Source organism: Theropithecus gelada, chromosome 14, assembly GCF_003255815.1.
Source record: "Theropithecus gelada isolate Dixy chromosome 14, Tgel_1.0, whole genome shotgun sequence".
Lineage (NCBI taxonomy): Eukaryota > Metazoa > Chordata > Mammalia > Primates > Cercopithecidae > Theropithecus > Theropithecus gelada.
In genome coordinates, this window is record NC_037682.1 from 67,479,182 (window position 1) to 67,490,839 (window position 11,658).

The 11,658-nt window shown below is 55.5% G+C and overlaps 1 protein-coding gene across 2 annotated transcripts in view; it reads right to left on the bottom strand.

Moving 5' to 3' along the window:
• Positions 1 to 11,188, bottom strand: part of GDPD5 (glycerophosphodiester phosphodiesterase domain containing 5) — a 92,621-nt gene extending 81,433 nt beyond the window's left edge. Inside the window, exon 1 of one of the 2 annotated variants that reach the window (XM_025357846.1) lies at positions 10,546 to 11,188. The gene's annotated coding sequence lies outside the window, so the exon portion shown is untranslated. The remainder of the gene's footprint in view (positions 1 to 10,545) is intronic. The other variant, XM_025357848.1, reaches the window with a different exon arrangement.
• Between the last annotated feature and the right edge of the window lie 470 nt (positions 11,189 to 11,658).

Sequence of the window (11,658 nt, forward strand, 5' to 3'; positions counted from 1 at the left end):
TTTTTTTTTTTTTTTTTGAGACGGAGTCTCGCTCTGTCGCCCATGCTGGAGTGCAGTGGCCGGATCTCGGCTCACTGCAAGCTCCGCCTCCCGGGTTTACGCCATTCTCCTGCCTCAGCCTCCCGAGTAGCTGGGACTACAGGCGCCCGCCACCTCGCCCGGCTAGTTTTTTGTATTTTTTAGTAGAGACGGGGTTTCACCATGTTAGCCAGGATGGTCTCGATCTCCTGACCTCGTGATCCGCCTGTCTCGGCCTCCCAAAGTGCTGGAATTACAGGCTTGAGCCACCGCGCCCGGCCGTCATTTTACTTTCAAACCAGCCCGGAAGGTAAGTGTTGCTGCTCTAATTTTGTAAGTGAGCAACTGAGGCTCAGAGAGGCTAAATTACTTGCCCATGTCTTCTAAGTTCCACTCAAGAGAGGCAGAGCCAGGATTTAAAGCCAGAACTCTGACTCTGAGGCCCACATACCTCACTTCTCAGGAAGTCTCTGAGGATCCAGGTGTTACCACACCTGCCATGGGCATCTCACTGTGCCACCTCAGATGCCCAGGTGTGAGCTAGGAGATGCCAGAGGCGTTCCTTTCAGGAAGGAGAGGGAGTGCTCACTGGTGGCCAGCTGTAAAGGGCTCTGTGTCCTAGGACTGCCAGCTGTGCCTCTGCAGACAACACCCCGTGGGGGCCTCCCACGTGGTTTCCGTGCAAAGTGCCATATCTTCTGTCTTTTCCCTGACCATGCCTCCTCTTGGGCAAGGATTAGTCTCTGGCACCATTATGCCTCCTGCTCCCTACTTGGCAGGAACCCCAACCCCACCCAACTCTACACCCAGACTCCCCATCACAGGGCCCGGCAGCATTTGGTGGCACTTGCTGCATGGCCTGTCCCAGGCCTGTTCAGCCCCACACTCCACTTACCTGACATTCACAGGCTCCTGGGAGACCCTCTGAACTCAGAGTGGTGTGGTTCATGGCACCCGGGACATGGGCAACATGTTCTGGGTTCAGGACTATCCCCAGAACTGTGGCAATAACTACCCAGCTCTAAGGAAGGTGTATAAAGTGGCCACATCGGGGCCAGCTCCAGGCTGGGCGAGTTGCAGCAGGGCTGGGGCTGCTGCTCTGTACACCTGAGCTTGCCTGACACTAGCCTACCTGTGACTTCTGCTCCACTCCAGAGGATCCCCTGTCCCTGGCAGGGTCACCCCAGAAGCCACCTGTAACTTGCTTTGGGGGAGGAGGCAGAGATGGAGAGATGGGTAACTCCAAAACTCCTCTCGCCAAAGTGTCTGTGGCAGCTGGGCTGCTGATTCATCTTTGGGGTGAGAGCTGAGAGCTCCTTCATTAAGGGGCATGGTAAAAACAGATGATCTTTAAACCGTGTCCTAAGGACAGTGTATTCAGTGGACTCCCGGGCTTTCGAGGGACAGATTGATGAAGTGTCTTTAGTTTGCCTCTCCAGAGCCACTCTCCACCTTGTCTGGGGCCCTGGGAACTGACCTCTGTGGACTGTAGTGGGCTCCGTGCTGCTGGCTTCCAGAGAGGTTCACCCAACAGGAAGCACAGATGGGGGACTGAAGGAAAGAGAAAAGACAGTTGAGGTTTATCCCCTGTGAGGTCTCGTGGGTTGACTGGGTCCCTGTACTGATGGCCCACAGCCCCTGTCCCTATAGCTGCCCACTTCCCTTGCTCCTTCAGCCCTGAGTGGCAACTGCTCCCAGCCACTACTAGTCCCTCAGTGCTGCACTATCCTGTGTTGATTTGTCACACGCCTAATGCCTGAGCCAGTCACTCTGGGTTGATGCACCCTCTCTGGCTGTGCAAAGGCAAGGAGACCAAGCACTGCCACCAATGGCCCCTTTTGTAGTCTTCCTCTGTCCAGCCCTCAGAGCCTCCTCTGCTCTTAAAGAAGAGCAGTTTGAAGGGATGCCCATGATTACATGTGCAGGCCTCCTCTGTCCTCTGTCTCAGCCTGGGCCTGGTGGGGCAAGGGGAGCAGGTTGGGAGATAGGGAGCATGGACCAGCCAGTGAAGGAAGGGGCAGGAGGTAGGGGTCAGCTCCCCAGTGAGTGCATGCACCAACAGCTTTTGAGTGCTTAGTGTACGGTAGGCACTGTGCTCCACATACCAAGAATTTTATTTGCTTCTCAGGCAATCCCAGGAATTCCTTCCTACTAATGCATTTTACAGGAGAGACAACTCGTGCTCAAAGAGATAAAATGATTCTTCCAGGGTCATCCTGCCAGTAAGTGACAAAGCCAGGATCAACGTAAGTTTTCTGTCTTCTGTATGGTAGACATATTGGACAGAGATAACTGGACTTGAGCAAGTCCTGAGAATGACCTTGTATGGCAGATGCACCTGAATGCAGTCTGGTTCTAAGCTAAGGGATCTGGGAGTAGCCAACCCAGAGATCCATTCCTTATCTATGCGGAACATCTGAGCTCCCGGCCCATCCTATGGAACCTGCGGGCCAAACAGGATTGAGGCCTGTTGTTTTGGGGTGAATGCAGGTTGCTAGGTGGAAGTTGTTGGGGGAGGTGCTAAGTGAAAATGCTATAGAAATTGCATGCTTTTAGGCCAGTGGGGCTGTGACTCACAGCTGTAATCCCAGCACTTTGAGAGGCGGAGGTGGGCAGATCACCTGAAGTCAGGAGTTTGAGACCAGCCTGACCAACATAGTGAAACTCCATCTCTACTAAAAATACGAAATCAGCTGAGTGTGGTGGCACATGTCTGCAATCCCAGCTACTGGAGAGGCTGAGGCAGGAGAATCGCTTGAACCTGGGAGGCAGAGGGGTGCAGTGAGTGAAGATCGTGCCATTGCACTCCAGCCTGGACAATAAGAGCGAAACTCCATCTCAACAAAAACAAAAACAAAAACAAACTGCACACTTCCTGCAAGTGGTTGTGGTTCTTCGGTCCAGTCAGCAGCCACTGGACTCTCTCCCCTGTGTGTGAGCCCCTAGTAAAACTCCATGTTTCATTCGCTGGCTCTCGGTCTCCTCTTTGGTCTCTTGAGCCTGGTGCCATCCTCACTGGCACTGATAGGGGTTTGGCACAACACCTAGTAACTGCCTTGAAATAATTTTAGTGAACTGGCTCACAATCACAGCAGAGTTGGATGACTTAAGTGCGGTCAGTTATTGGCGAGAATTTGCCCAGAGGCCTCTAACGTTCCCTGGACACCCCCTCCTAGGTTAAAAAAAAAAATCCTCTGACATTCTGCAGTTCTCCCAGGTGGGACAGGGGCCCCAAGTGGGTGGTGCAGTTGGGTGTCCGGGTTGGAAAAACAAGCAGATTCAGACAAGGCTTCATTGTTAAGGAGAGTCTGACACTTTGACCATTAAAGCAAAACTGAGCAAAACAAAATGCTTACTGCCTTGTCTTATCTCTTAGAGACAAAGGGAACAGTGGGAAGGGCCCCAGGGCTGGGTATTGATCCCACCCCAACCAGTACCAACCTCAGAGACCTGGCCTCAGGTGGCTGGGGCAGGGAGTTCAGGGTCTCAGTCCAGCCCAGTGTCAGGTTACGTTTGCCATGTGTGGCCTCGTCTGGCCTCTGTGGCACTTTCAGAGAGATTGTTATTGTCATTTTTCAGATGAGGAAACCAAGGCTCTGAGAAGACATGCAGGGAGCAGCTGGAACCCAGGTTAACTGGATTACCAAGTCTTTCCACTCCCCTCATCTCTCCAGGCAGGGAGGTCCTGCGGGGAGGAAGTAGCCTCAGAAGGATGAGCTCCTTGTCCTGGGGATGTGCAAGTATTGTCTTGGGACACTGTGGGAGGCAGGCTGCAGAGGGCAGCCAGGTGGCTCTCAAACTGAAATCACCAGGGGAGCTTCAACAACTACTGACGCCTGGGTCTTGCCCCAGAGATTGTGGGGCCTGCAGGACTTTCAAAAGTTTCCCAGATGATTCTAATGTGAAACAAAGTTTGAAAGGCATGGGCTTGGATGCCCACTGCTGCCCTTCCCACCTCTGAAACTCCCCTACCCCACACCTCTCTAAGGAAAGAAGGGATTTATTACCCTGACCCCATTTTACAAAACGGGCAGAAGCCACGCAAAATATAAGGGTGTCCTCAAGGCCCCCCAGCCAGCAACAAATCGAGGCAGCATGAGGGGTCCCCCGATATCTGACTGCCCCTGGGGTGAGCTTCTTTAAGACACTTGGGGGGTCCTGGCTCCCTTGTCAGTGGGAGAGAAGTTTCTCTTTGAGGCTTCTGGGTGAGAGAGTGAGACACATTCTTCGTGGCATTTTTTTAAAGAGTCCACTCGTTCAAAAGCTAAACAGCTGCAGGATTAATGCTGGAAGACCCCCTCTGCTTGCTGGCGTGCCTTGGGAGCAGGAAGATAAAAGAACTCAAAGCAGGCCTGTTTATCCTTTTCTGTAGGAGATTTGGTCACAAGCCTGGGAAGAGCTGGGCTTGTCAGACCAGCAGCCCACACTTCCTCCCCACCTGCCTGTTCGCCTTCCTCATGCCCTGAAAGCAGAATGTCACAGATGGAGAGACAGTGTGGGGTGGTGGGAAGTGAGAGGCCTGTGGAGTCCACTGGTCCTGGGGTCTGCCCAAGCACTCCCCCTTGCCAGCTACCTTTGGAGAGGAGCTACTTCTCTCTCAGCTCGTTCAGTGCTGACCTCACAGAGGTCCAAAGTCAGCAACACAGGCACCAACTCCAGGAAGCCTTCCCTGACTCCTCTCCCCACCCAGCGCTGGGCAACCCCAGGCCCCTGGCCTTCCCTGTCACATTCTGTGTTGTCACTGCTTCTGTGTCCTCCCATCCCTAGCAGGCTGTTCATTCATTCATTCCACAGAGCAGCTGCCCTTTGCCTGGGATTCACTCCAAACGCCTTTCCTGAGCACCTGTTTTCTCTAAGATCCTCTGTGAGGTGCTGCAGATACAGATCATAACAGCTAACCTGCGCTGAGTGCTCATAATGCGCTGGGTATTTTTCTGAGTGCTTTACATGTATAATTCATTTCACCCTCACAACTCTATGATGAAGATGCTATAATTATCCCCACTTTACATATGGGAAAACTAAAACCCAAAGAGGTTAAATCACTTGCCCAAGTCATTTAGCCCTACCCTGTGCCACCAGCCACAGATACAGATGGGACCGGCCCCTGCCTCAGGAGCCCGCTTCTCACAATTTGGAAGTTTTGCATCTGTATATTTCTTTGTCTAATGTTGTTTCCCCCACAGATCAGAATCTCCAACTATGTTACATTTTGGTTGGATGCATGCGTGAGCAGCACCAAATAAATGCTGCTTCCCTTTAAGGAAGAACTCACACTCTCCGCCCAGCATGTGCTAGCTGGACACCAGATGGCTTCTCCCACCTGGGTCATTTCTTCTGCGTAGGCCTGAGAAGAAAACCCAAGTCCCCAGATATCCCAGTCCTGCCCCCTGCCCTGAACCTAGCTCGGGACCCTTCCAGGCCAACAGCACCTGCTTACACACCAGTGTTCACATGGAAGGTGGTAGGAACTGTGTCTCTGCAAACCCCAGCTAAATCCCCCTAAGAGAAGGCCTCCCTGCTACCTGGCATGCCCTCCCTCCTGCCATCTCTCACTGGACTCTTCCATCAATTTCTTACTGAGTTGCCAAAGCCATTGAGGGGATGGGCAAGAGGACTCATGCTGATGGAGTACCCACCTGTGTGCCAGGCCTGGACAGGCACCCCACTTCCTTCATCTCATTTAATAACAGTTATTATCAGCCCCAATTTACAGGGAAAAAACAGAGGTGCAAAAGTTGAGCAAGCTGTCCACAGGGCAGCTCGCACTGCCTCCCCTGGTCCGGAGGGTGTGGTTCTGTGCCAGGCACACTTCTAGGCACTCAGAGGGAGGGGAGGATGGGGGGGGGCACATAGAATCTAGTTTTGACAAGCCAGCAAGGGAAGCAGACCAAGCAGAACCCCAATCCACAGACCACAGTCAGTGTGCAGATGGCCATGAATCAGCAGCAGAGGAGGCCTGGATCCCACCTGCATGGGAGGAGTCCTGGAAGCTTATAGGAGGCAGCATCTTTGGGCCTGGTTGAACTCCTTACTGCTCTTTCCCATGGTCACAGCAGGAGAAAGGGTAAGCCTTGGCCTACAAAGCTCTGGTGCCCAGTGTGGGTTTGCCACCACCCCAAAGGGGGCAAAGGGAAGAGAAGTTGGCTGCCCTGCCAGTGACCCCACTGTGGCCCGGCCAGCCTGCCTCCAGCCCCGCCAACCTGGCCTGGCCTGGCCCAGCCAGCTCCCAATCACAGGGTCTCCTCTGCCAGCTAATGACCATGCTGCCTGCAGCTCAGGCCACCACCCTCCTTTGGGCGAGGCAGCTACCCACAGAGCCTGCTGGCCCAGACAGTGGCCAGGCCAAAAATCACAGCTGCCTGTCACACCACATCCTCTGGCCCTGGTGCTGTAGTCTCCTCCTCCTCCTTCCAGGGTCACGAAAGACACTGTAGAAAGTTGGAGCTACAGGGGAGCTCAGACCCCACCCTGCTCCCCATAGACATGGACACACAGGACCCCAGAGAGGGGCCGACTCACCCCAGCCAGCCAGCCAGCCAGCCAGCCAGCCAGCCTGCGCACAGCCTAGGGCCCAGGTCCTTCCTGGGTGCCATGCTCAGTCCAACACTGCCCTTCCATAGCCTTGAGAAAAAGCCTTGTCCAGGCTTTTTACATACAAAGTATGCTTTCGAGGTACTTGGGTGGAGGTGAGGAGACAGTACGTCTTCTAAGCACAGATTTACAATTCAAACAGATGCAGCTTGGCTCCCTGCTCCCCACCTTCAAGCTGTGTGACCTTGGGAAAGATAAGGTACCTCTCTGAGTCCGTTTCTAGGGGATAACAGTAGCTACCTCGGGGAGTTTGGGTGAACAAGAGTGTCTATAAAGCATTTAGCACATTGTCTGGCTCATAGTAAGTACTCAAGAGTATCAGCTGTTGTTGATATCATCACTGTAGTATTGTGTGGATATATTTTACAAACTGTAAAATGTTATGGATGGTAGGTATTATTTTTTACTATTACTGTTGAACGTTAAAGATTCAGAGGGGGCATGACCAGAGGGTTGGGTAATCCAGGAATGTTTCTGAGGGAATTTATGACCTGAGTCAGGTCTTGACAGGTGGGGAGATAAGTGGAGAAGAGGCAGAGATGGCGGTTGTGATGGGAGGAACAAGCAAAGGGGCTGCGATGGGGCCACATGTGGTGTGTTTAGGAGACAGTGTAGAGCAATGAGCCAGAGGGCCAGGCAGAGGCTACGGCGACCAAGGACCTGAACGCCATAACTAGGGCCTGGTCTTCATCTTACAGGCTGTAAGGAGCCACAGAGGCTTCTAAATGGGGGCTCCATTAAGCTTTCTGAAATGTGAGTTCTGTCCAACATTCAAGGCCCTCTCCCATATGGGCATTCATCCCTCACTAACCCCACCAAGCCAGGCTCCTCGCCCCAAGTTCTCCCCATCTCTCGGCTTACCACACTATCCCACCTGCCCCGCCACTAGCCCACCCATGGTTCACACTCATGATGAGGCACCCCTTTGTTGAGTGCCTATAGTGCCGTGTGTTTCACACATGGGACCTCAAGATCATCCGTAACAGCCTTGAGAAGTGGACATCATGACCCTCATTTCACAGAAGAGGAAATGGAGGCCTGGTGGGATCGTGTGTCTTGCCCATGCTCTCAGTGAGATGGTGGCACAGCCAGGATTCATTCTTGGAGGGATGTCAGGATCCCCCATCTCTGCAGCAAGTTGCCTCTAGCTCCTGCCCCGACAGCCACCTCCCTGACAAAGCCTTTCTGGTTACCCCAGTCCTCAAGGGCCTCCCCTCCACCCCCTTTCTGCCCTGTACCCTCCCCCTTACTCCTCCCCTTCACCACCTCTCTGGAATCAGAGGCCCACTTGATCCTAGCTCAGCTAGCTTGGTTCCCAGTGTTGCCTATGGGACCATCTAGCCCCCAACAGGAGAGACAGGACATCATCAACCCCAGCTCTCTTCTGTTGGGGGCCAGATGATACTTTCTCCCTGTCCTATCCTGCCTGCCCCTCCATATCCAAGACTGCTAACAGCACAGACAGGAGCCCCCACCTCCTCTGGTAGGGTTCAGAAGCTTACTGAGCATAGAGCTATTTCCCTGAGTCTGCCCCCAGCTGAGGGGAGTAATACATTATTCACCGCACCTAGGTGCCTAGGGAGGTCAGACAATGGACCTGAGGGAATGGACACCAGCTCCAGGCACCACAGCCCTGCCAGCAGGAAGCCAAGGGAGGAGGTAAGAATCCAGAGCCCCTTGCCAGTGTCCCCGAGCAGACTGATTCTAGAGGCTATGAGACTAGCAGCCTGAGCTGAGCAAATTCAGGTCTCTGAGCCTGCAACAATATCCTGCGTTCTAATCTAAAACAAGTCTGATAATTTCCCTAGACTTCCTGGTCAAACTTCAAGCTTTCTTTTCTTCATAGGGATAGAAACAGATATTTGGCCAGGCACTACATCTTTGTAGCTCATTTAATCCTCACAACAACCTGCTAAAGGAGGTATTCTAATTTTATAGGCTCAGAGGGATGAAGTGATTTGCTCAGTGCCACTCAGCTAGTGCAAGGCAGAGTAGACTCACGCCCACCTGGTCTGTCTGATTCACCACTATCTGGGGCTCACCAGTTACTGTGGCTCGAAGCTGCCGCTTAGCCCGTCTGGGTAACTTCCAGGGCACCTGGTATGCAGTTGGCACTTAAACAGTTCTAAAAGCAAACTCAAAGGCCCTGGGGAAGTGGTTTTACCTATCTGAGCTTCAGTTTCCCACACAAGACTGGGCCGTTAATAACTACCCCAGTCTTGGCAAGTACGACATACCCCTTGGCACTTAACTGTCGGATGTGATGGCCCCACTAACTGAGCAGGTAACACACAGCCTGCCATAATCAATTTTAAGGTGGCACTTGGAACCATGGATGCATCAAGAGGTCTCAGGTGACTCCACAACCCTCTTCTGCTTCACTCCAGGTTCCAGGCTCTCTCCACATCATGAAAGGAGATCACAGGTGTGAAATTATTTCCTCAAAGAGCTTTGTTTAGATGTAGAGATTATTGTGAGGGAGGATTTGAATCCCTGGATGGAGGTAGGGGGTAGAGGGAATCCCAAGCCCCTCAGTCACCTTTTCTTTTGGGTTCCTCTGACCCTTCCACCCCCAGGGATTGAGCTTCAGACTTCCACTGACCTCTCACCACCCTCCTCCACCTTCCAGGGGCTTTCCAAGGAGGTTTCCCCTTGACTCCAGGGAGTTGAGCACATCTAGGGTTAACCAGTCCTAGCCAAGGCCACAGGGCCCAGACCAGGGCCAGATCCCCTCCCCTTCCCCACACAGAACAAGAGCCCACAGAGTCACGGCAAGGGCTCTTTCACAACGCCCCTCTCCCTACATGCCTCGGGGGCAGCAGAAGCATCCCCTGCCTGGGAATCAAGACACCTGGGACTGTGCCCCAGCCCTGGGAGCCCCCAGCCTTGAGACCTTGAGCAGGTCCCTTCCTTCCTGGGCAGAGGTGTCCTGCAGGTTTCCCTGCCCAGAAGAGAATTAGGTTGGACCTTCCATTTGGGCCAAAGGCTATGGGGTTGCGGGCACTCCTTGGGGCCCCTGCACCAACCACACTGATTCTCACCACAGCCTCATACATGGTCGCCCAGATCTCACATCAGGGATAGGGAAAGCCCCAGCCACCTATCCGGAAGATCCTAATGGGGAGGAGTATGGATACTTTGAAGGATGCTCACGAAGGTTTTCTCAAGTCTACTTCTGGATCAAGGATTCACCGTCTTTAGGACCGGATAACTGACACTCTGGCCCATTAGTAATGTGAGGGAGGTGAGCCACGTGAGCCATGTCTCCAGCCACCCCAGAGGGGTCACATCTCCAGCTCTGATGGACCCTTACCTGGGGATCTCTGCAGTGAATTCACCAACAGATAAGCACATCTCAGGATCTCCAGAGTGTCTTAGAGACCCTGGAGTCTGACACACAACGGCCAGGAGCTGCTGCTCTCACATCCTGGGCCCACAGGGAGAGAAGCTTTGGAACTAGGAAGCTTCTCACCTCTGCCCTCAACTCTGAGTCGCCTTTCCTGGGGGGTGACAAGGCCAGGGAGCGGGAGACAAGAAAAAAAAAGCCACTTCCTCAGCTTTAGGATCAGCGCTCAGGTGCTCTGCTTCTTCCCCTTCTATCCTCTCCCGCTTCCCCAGTCTCCTCCCCGCAGTGAAAGGAGAAGATCACTCAGCCCCGTTAAGCCTCAGTTTCTCCATCTGCAAGCGCCGATAATAATACACAACACCTATTTCAGGAGTAGCAGTGAGCCTTAGGCGGGGCGTGGCGGGGCGCGGACCCGCACACAATGGGCGCTCAATAAGAGCCCGTTTTCTTTCTTTCCCCTCCCCTTCCCGCGCCCCCTCCCAGCCAGTTCCAGCCTCTGCTTGTTCCCCCCGAGACTCCCTCCGCTGGCCCCCGCGCTGCTGCGATGGGGTCGGGGACCGCTTCTGCCCCGCATCCGGGGCTCTCACCTGCAGCCTTGGCTCTCGCGGGCCGACGGGACAGAAGGGGACCCCTGTGTTATCTTCGGGGCAGGCACTGAGCCCCTCGCCTGAGGCGGGAGGAAGGTGGCAGCCTGGGTTCGTGGCACCAGCCCGGCCGTTCGGTCCGACTGTCCTGCCTGCCTAGGACCCCTCACGGAGCGCACGACCCGGCCGGAGCTTCCTGGGCACTCGCGCTGTTCCAAGTCCGAAGCACTCGGGTGGAGGCAACTGAAGGTTGGGGTCTCGTGGAGCCAGAGGCTGGGGGCGTCCGGGGTCCCGTGCACCGGAGTCGAGAGCCTGGGGCCACAATGCGCTAGCTCCGGAGTAGCGGCTCCGGCTCCGACCCTCACTGATGGAAAGGCGCGGAGCGACCCTGCAACCACGGACCCGTACTGCTGGGTTAGGAGCGTGCCGCCCCGGCGCAGCGGGTCAGGGCCGGGACTCCGCGCGTCCCGGCCGCACGCCCCGGACCGCGGGGCTGGGACGGGCAGGGCAGGGCAGGGCAGTGCAGGCGCCGGCGGGGAGGTGCGGCGGCCGGAGCCCCGCGGGGAAGTCTTTCCAGGTCCCGACTCAGCTCGCTCTGTAAAACGGGGCGGACCTCGGCGCGGCAGCCGACTCCCGAGCTCCCGGCTGCGGCTCCACTTCCTCCTCTTCCCCAGCTCGCTCACCGCTCGCTCAACGCCGCGCCGCTGCCACCTCCGCTGTCATCCCCGCCGCCCACCCCCACCGGAGCCGCAGCCCGATCTCAGCCGAGGCAGCGCCGCCCAGCGCCGGAGCGCCAGCCAGCGCGGCCCCGCCCGGACGGGGCGGAGTCAGCAGGGACCCCGCCCCCGGCCGGCAGCGGGCAGGGGCGGGGCGCGCGTCGGCTCCCCTTCGCGGGCCCCGCGCATGGGGCCGCAGGAGCCAATCCGAGGGTGGGAGCGGAGCGGCGCCCTGCGGAACGCGGACTCTACCTCGGAGAGGGCGGGGCGGACAATGAAGAGGTGCGGCTACAAAAGGACAATGGCGGGGCTGGGAGTTCAGAAAGGGCCGAATCGGGGAGGGGGTTGGTCTCGGGACCCGGATGGAGGGAGAGGCGAGAGGGCTGGCTTGTTTGGGACA